This window comes from Nerophis lumbriciformis, linkage group LG09, assembly GCF_033978685.3.
Source record: "Nerophis lumbriciformis linkage group LG09, RoL_Nlum_v2.1, whole genome shotgun sequence".
Classification (NCBI taxonomy): domain Eukaryota; kingdom Metazoa; phylum Chordata; class Actinopteri; order Syngnathiformes; family Syngnathidae; genus Nerophis; species Nerophis lumbriciformis.
The window spans coordinates 24,413,101-24,421,064 of NC_084556.2; positions in this window are offsets into that span (position 1 = coordinate 24,413,101).

Consider the following 7,964-nt stretch of genomic DNA (forward strand, 5'->3'; position numbering starts at 1 on the left):
TGTACGCAATGTTGTTGCTTGTCTGAACGGTGTGTCTGTCGCTGAAAAGGTCCAACTAGGAACAACGACCCGAGCACTGGCTCGGAGCAGAATTTATAAAATATTATCTTCCCTCACAACCTACTAATAAAAGCTTATTTTCATCAATCACTTGATGTTGTTGATCCGATGTTGATGTGCTAAAACCTTGTTCTAGTTTAAAAGCTACATACAATATTAACAGTTCTTCGTACATACACATAATGAGTGTTAATAAAGTGTTTAGATGTATTCATTAAATGAATGTATTCTTGGTTGCCAAAAAGGGATTCAAAGTATTATTTTGATAATGACAGATCTCGCCGCCACAGATATATGTGTCAATATCAAAATATTATTTTGAATCACTAAGATGTTGTTAGGAGTTGATTTGAGGTTTTTAAAGGATACTCCTGTCAAGACGTGGTCCTTGGGTTGTGTTTTCCTGGAATGCAAAGGAAAGTTGGCGCGGGCAAGGCGTGAATGTGAGTACATTTTTATTTTATCACTAACAAACTACAAAAAGGTGTACAAACAAAAGGCGCGCTCACAGGCGGAGATAAACTTGGCTAAGAAAACAAAAACTAGGACAAAGGCAAAACTATGGACGTGAAACTAATAAACACTTACTGTGACAAGAGCAAAACAAAAACTTACGTGGCATGGCATGAAGCAAACACTATGGAATAAGCAGGGCATGATGATGACAGAGGTAAACAGAGTTAGAAAGGATAATGTCACCAGGACGAACAACAGAAACAGACAGGCTTAAATAGCAGTGACATGATCAGTGAAAACAGGTGCGTGACTCAAAACGTGAAACAGGTGCGTGACATGACAGGTGAAAACAAATGGGTTGCTATGGTGACAAACAAACAAAAGTGCACAAAGAGTCCAAAAACAAAACCGAACATGACTAAAACAAAACATGATCACACAGACATGACAACTCCAACACGTAAACAGTACAGTATGTACTTCATTATCATATATGTGACTCTCTTGAATGAATACATCCAAACACTATTAATATTTATTATGTGCATGAACAAAGAGCAGTTAATAATATATGTAACTTCTAAACAAGAAAGAGGTTTTAGCACATCAACATCGGATCAATAACAGTCCTTAATTTACACCCTCAATAATACCATAGAACTGACCAACACTTCCATTTATCTGACACGGTTAAAAGCTTCAATCATTTCAAAAACATATCCTTACATAACCACAAATATAAGTGTTTGTCAATGGTGGACAGATGAAGCCCGAAAGCGGTACGCACTCCCGCAGCTAGACAGCGGGAATACACTTTGGCACATCAGTAGTAAGAAAAATAGATTTAACTTACAGTTGTGTTGATGTCCCAATCGAAGGCTCGCCTGCTATTTGGCATCATAGCAGTAAAAATGAAATGTGTCCTCTTTACTTTCTCCCAGGTGTACAGATATTACAATGTGGAACTTGTTACATCCACACATTTTGTTTTTGGCGGTGACTTCCTCATCTCGCAAGGAAAGGCATCTGATTGGCTTTCATTCATAACTAACCCTCACCCCTCTTTTAATGTACGCCGTTAAAGAGCTCTGATTGGATATATTTCAAACTTGTCCCACCTATCTACAAGGCGAAATCTGTCAACATTGTTGTCTCGTATTTATACTTTAACTAACATGTCTGTCGTATGCTGGCATGTGGTGAAGTGTGTGCGATTCCCGAGAATACAGAGGACCTCACACCTCAAATATACCTGCCTTGAGGGGGCCCTGGTGTTTAATAGGAATGATTTATCAATGCAGGCTTTCAGGGGCCACATTCGATTGATGGGGCCAGATCAGGCCCCCAGGCCTTGAGTTTGACACCTGTGCAGTACACTGACTACTTTAAATTATATCCGAGTTTCTAAAGTATTATCTCTTGAGGAGAAACAGTACATAGGTAGCTGAAATGTGGAAGGTGTGCTCACTTCTTGGAAACATATGTACTGTACTTGCACAAATAGATATTAATGCACCATAATATTAAGGCAAACTTGGCCTTGCTATGTTCGCAATGTGTTAGATATGTGATGTTGTTGAACGAGTCAAATCTTTTGAACGGCTCGTCAGAGTGAGTGGTGAGAACCGATTCCCAGTTGTGAGTTGTCATTTGAGACATTTTATCGACAAATTGCGCAGGCATGTGCAGTTGGACTAGAAAATTAATCGAGATGAAATAAATCATAGAAGCTTTTGGATTCACCTTTCTGGTTCATTGTTCTGCTTTGGGCAGCACGGTGAATTGGGGTTAGTGCATGTGCCTCACGAAGGTCCAGAGTTCAATACCGGGCTCGGGATCTTTCTGTGTGGAGTTTGCATGTTGTCCCTGTGACTGCGTGTTCCCTCCGGGTACTCCGGCTTCCTCCCACCTCCAAAGACATGCACCTGGGGATAGGTTGATGGGCAACACTAAATTGGCCGTAGTGTGTGAATGTGAGTGTGAATGTTGTCTATCTATCTGTGTTGGCCCTGTGATGAGGTGGCGACGGTGTACTCCACCTTCCGCCCGAATGCAGCTAAGATAGGCTCCAGCACCCCCTGCGACCCTGAAAGGGACAAGCGGTAGAAAATGGATTGATGGATGGATGTTCTGCTTTGGATTTCTAAAGAAGTCTAGGTCTAACCACACTAGGTAGGGTTGTACAATTTTGCAACCACATTTTTTATTTTGTACCGGGGCCGGCTTTGCGTAGGGGCAACAGGGGGGAAAGTCCCATAAAATAAATGTCTTGCCCCATCATAAAATAAAATGTGTAAAGTTGAGAAAGTACAGTTTAATATAGTCACAAAATCTATGTATGACAAGTTGACAAAATTATCCGCAATAGCGGAGAAATCCGCTGAAAAAGGGACAAGCTACAGAACTCGTATGATGTCATCTTCCCTTTTTCTGTCCATCACCTGTCAGGTCAGGCTCTGCAAGTCGGCGAGCACACAGACACCCCCCCCCCCCCCCATCAGCATTGACGAATAAAAATAAGACTAAAAGTTGTCAGAAACAAAATCCAATCATATTTAATTTTGTCTTGTAAATGGGTGGGAATAGCGTACAATATAATAGAGGGGGGAGTTAACGACGGAGGTGGGCCAATCAGATGCTTTTCCTTCAAAGATGAAGAAGTTGAATGTTTCACCAGCATCAAAAAAAAAGTGTGGATTTAACATGTTCTATCTACATCATAAAATCTGAACACCTGGGATAAACTAAGAAGACACATTTTTGTTGTTGAGGCCATTTGATGCCATCAGCAGGCGATCTAGAACGGGACATCAACACTACTGTAAGTTAAAGCTGTGTATTTGCTGCTTCAGCTGTTCTGTCGAAATAAGCTGTTTCGTCAAAAAGAACTATCAGTTGTTATTCCTGTTCAAAAGGTGATGAAAACTAATATGTAGGCTAACATTATTTGCATCAATGTGGACTTCCTCACACTGCAAGTGTCTACAGGCTTACTGGTCAGAGAACACCATCCATCCATCCATTTTCTTCCGCTAATCCGCAGCAGCAGCCTAATCAGAGAAGCCCAGACTTCCCTCTCCCCAACCACTTTGTCCAGCTCTTCCCAGGGGATCCCGAGGCGTTCCCAGGCCAGCCGGGAGACATAGTCTTCCCAACGTGTCCTGGGTCTTCCCCGTGGCCTCCTACCGGTCGGACGTGCCCGAAACACCTCCCTAGGGAGGCGTTCAGGTGGCATCCTGACCAGATGCCCGAACCACCTCATCTGGCTCCTCTCAATGTGGAGGAGCAGCGGCTTTACTTTGAGCTCCTCCCGGATGACATAACTTCTCACCCTATCTCTCAGGGAGAGCTGCGCCACCCGACGGGGGAAACTAATTTCAGCCATTTGTATCCGTGATCTTGTCCTTTCGGTCATAACCCAAAGCTCATGACCAAATGTGAGGATGGGAACGTAGATCGACCGATAAATTGAGAGCTTTGCCTTCCGGCTCAGCTCCTTCTTCACCACAACGGATTGATACAGCGTCCGCATTACTGAAGACACCGCACCGATCCGCCTGTCCATCTCACGATCCACTCTTCCCTCACTCGTGAACAAGACTCCGAGGTACTTGAACTCCTCCACATGGGGCAAGATCTCCTCCCCAACTCGGAGATGGCACTCCACCCTTTCCTGGGCGAGAACCATGGACTCAGACTTGAAGGTGCTGATTCTCATCCCAGTCGCTTCACACTTGGCTGTGAACCGATCCAGTTAGAGCTGAAGATCCTGGCCAGATGAAGCCATCAGGACCACATCATTTGCAAAAAGTAGAGACCTAATCCTGCAGCCACCAAACCGGATCCTTTTTCAGTGCCCTGACTGCGCCTAGAAATTCTGTCCATAAAAGTTATGAACAGAATCTGTGACAACGGGCAGCCTTGGCGGAGTCCAATCCTGACTGGAAACAGGTCCGACTTACTGCCGGCAATGCGGACCAAGCTCTGACACTGATCATACAGGAAGCAGATCGCCACAATCAGACAGTCCGATACCCCATATTCTCTCTAAGAGAGTATTGAGAGAATGCCTTCTTCGAGTCTCCAAAGAACATGTAGACTGATTGGGCAAACTCCCATGCACCCTCAAGGACCCTGTCGAGAGTATATAGCTGGTCTACCATTCCACGACCAGTACGAAAACCATACTGTTCCTCCTGAATCCGAGTTTCGACTATCCGGTGTAGCCTCCTCTCCAGTACAGCTGAATAGACCTTACTGGGAAGGCTGAGGAGTGTGGTCCCACGATAGTTGGAACACACCCTCCGGTTCCCCTTCTTAAAGAGAGGAACCACCCCGGTCTGCCAATCCAGAGGTACCACCCTCAATGTCCATGCGATGTTGCAGAGTCTTGTCAACCAAGACAGCCCCACAGCATCCAGAGCCTTAAGGAACTCCGGGAGGATCTCATCCACCCCCGGGGCATTGCCACCGAGGAGCTTTTTAACTACCACGGCAACCTCAGCCCCAGAAATAGAAGAGCCCACCACAGATTACCCAGACACTGCTTCCTCATGGGAAGACGTGTTGGTGGGATTGAGGAGGTCTCCGAAGTATTCCCTCCAGCGATCCACAACAGCCGCAGTCGAGGTCAGCAGAACACCATCCTCACTATACATGGTGTTGACAGTGCACTGCTTCCCCTTCCTTAGGCGGAGGAGGGTGGTCCAGAATCGCTTCGAAGCCGTCCGTAAGTCGTTTTCCATGGCTTCCCCAAACTCCTCCCATGTCCGAGTTTTTGCCTCCGCAACCGCTGAAGCCGCACACCGCTTGGCCTGTCGGTACCTGTCAGCTGCCTCTGGAGTCCCATGAGCCAAAAGGACCTCATAGGACTTTTTCTTCCGCTTGACGGCATCCCTTATTGCTGGTGTCCACCAGCGGGTTCTAGGATTACCGCCACGACAGGCACCAACCACCTTGCGGCCACAGCTCCAATCATCCGCCTGGACAATAAAGGCACGGAACAAGGTCCACTCAGACTCAATATCCAGTGCCTCCCTCGTGACATGTTCAAAGTTCTTCCGGAGGTGGGAAGTGAAACTCTCTCTGACAGGAGACTCTGCTAGACATTTCTTGCAGACCCTCACAATGCGTTTGGGCCTGCCAGGTCTGTTCGGCATCCTCCCCCACCATCGTAGCCAGCTCACCACCAGATGGTGATCGGTAGAAAGCTCCTCCCCTCTCTTCACCCGAGTGTCCAAAACATGAGACCGCAAATCCGATGACACAACTACAAAGTCGATCATGGAACTGCGGCCTAGGGTGTCCTGGTGCCAAGTGCACATATGGACACCCTTATGTTTGAACATGGTATTTGTTATGGACGATCCGTGACGAGCACAAATGTCCAATAACAAAACACCACTTGGGTTCAGATCCGGGTGGCCATTCTTCCCAATCACGCCTCTCCTAGTTTCACAGACGTTGCCAACATGAGCGTTGAAGTCCCCCAGCAGAACAAGGGATACACCCGAGGGAGCACTCTCCAGTACTCCCTCAAGGGAATCCAAAAAGAGTGGGTACTCTGAGCTGCTATTTGGTGCGTAAACACAAACAACAGTCAGGACCCGTCCCCCCCACCCGAAGGCGGAGGGAAGCTACTCTCTCGTCTACTGGGTTAAAGTCCAACGTGCAGGCTTTGAGCCGGGGGCCAACAACAATTGCCACCCCAGCCCGTCGCCTCTCACTGCGTGCAACGCCAGAGTGGAAGAGAGTCCAGTCCCCGGTTCCAGAGCCCTTGCTGTGCATTGAAGTGAGTCGTACTATATCGATAATATAACTTCTCCACCTCGCGCACCAGCTCTGGCTCCTTCACTCCCAGCAAGGTGACGTTCCACGTCCCAAGAGCTAGCTTATGTAGCCGAGGATCTAACCGCCAAGTGCCCTGACTTCGGCTGCCACCCAGCTCACATCACACCCGACCTCTATGGCCCCTCCTCCCATGAGTGGTGAGCCCTTTGGAGGGGGGACCCACGTTGCCTCGTCGGGCTGTGCCCGGCCGGGCCCCATGGGGACAGGCCCGGCAACCAAGCACTCGCCATCGTGCCCCGTCTCCGGGCCTGGCTCGAGAGGGGAGCCCCGGTGACCCGCGTTCCATCCATCCATTTTCTACCGCTTATTCCCTTTGGGGTTGCGGGGAGCGCTGGAGCCTATCTCAGCTACAATCGGGCGGAAGGCGGGGTACACCCTGGACAAGTCGCCACCTCATCGCATTCGGGCAAGGGAAATCTAGGTCCTCAATTTTTATTTTCCATCAAGGTCTTCGAGGTCTTCGAGCTGCTCTTTGTCTGATCCCTCACCTGTTTGTCCTGGGAGACCCTACAACATATTCCTAGGATCATTGGGACACGCAAACTCCTCTACCACGATAAGGTGGCAGCTCAGAAAGGAGGTCAAAGAACACATAATGACATTAATACAATTTAAAAGAACAGGGGGAACTGATGACTCCTGGTTAGTTAATTGGTACAGTATAACACAATTTGAAAAAAATATTACTATGTCGAGAGTGTAGGCAGTGCTGTTAAGTTGATTTGTCTAAATGGGTGGAGAACGCATAAACTTTGAGGCATGATGCAGCTGACCTTGCAACAGTACCGTGGAGAACAAGACGACACTGAGACAGGGACGTCGATTAGCCTTAGGCATGTTTATTAGCACAAGAATGTGACGTGTGTAATTAACAAGAATACGTGGTGTGTGACTATGTGATGCGTTTAACTGGAGAGTGTTACCGGCAAGTGTTGAAGGTGCATGTTGCGAATAATGGGAGAGAAATGCAAATATAATTATTAATCATGCGCAATGTGATTTATCAACACTCATCACCGTTTTGCGAGCACTATTTTGTGTTTTATTTAGTAACCGTGCAAACTGACAGTTCCACACACGGCTGCAGGATAGGTGCTTGTGCTGCACAGACAGACGATGGACAGAGGAGAATCCTCCGTCATACGTGTGTGTGTCAACATTTTTGGATGGTCAGAAATAATAATAAAAAATAAATATATATATATATATATATATATATATATATATATATATATATATATATATATATATATATATATATATGTATGTATGTGTATGTATACATGCACATGGGGATAGGTTGATTGGCAACACTAAATTGGCCCTAGTGTGTGAATGTGAGTGTGAATGTTGTCCGTCTATCTTTGTTGGCCCTGCAGTGAGATGATGACTTGTCCAGAGTGTACGCCTTCCACCCGAGTGCAGCTGGGATGGGCTCCAGCGTCCCCCTCGACCCCGAGAGTGACAAGCGGTAGAAAATGGATGGATGGATGTATTCCATGTATTACAAATTTAAGATAGTTCAGGCTTTTAAAAACATATATTCCATGTAGTTTAAAAAATATATATTATACACTTTAAGAGACGAGTTTTCACGT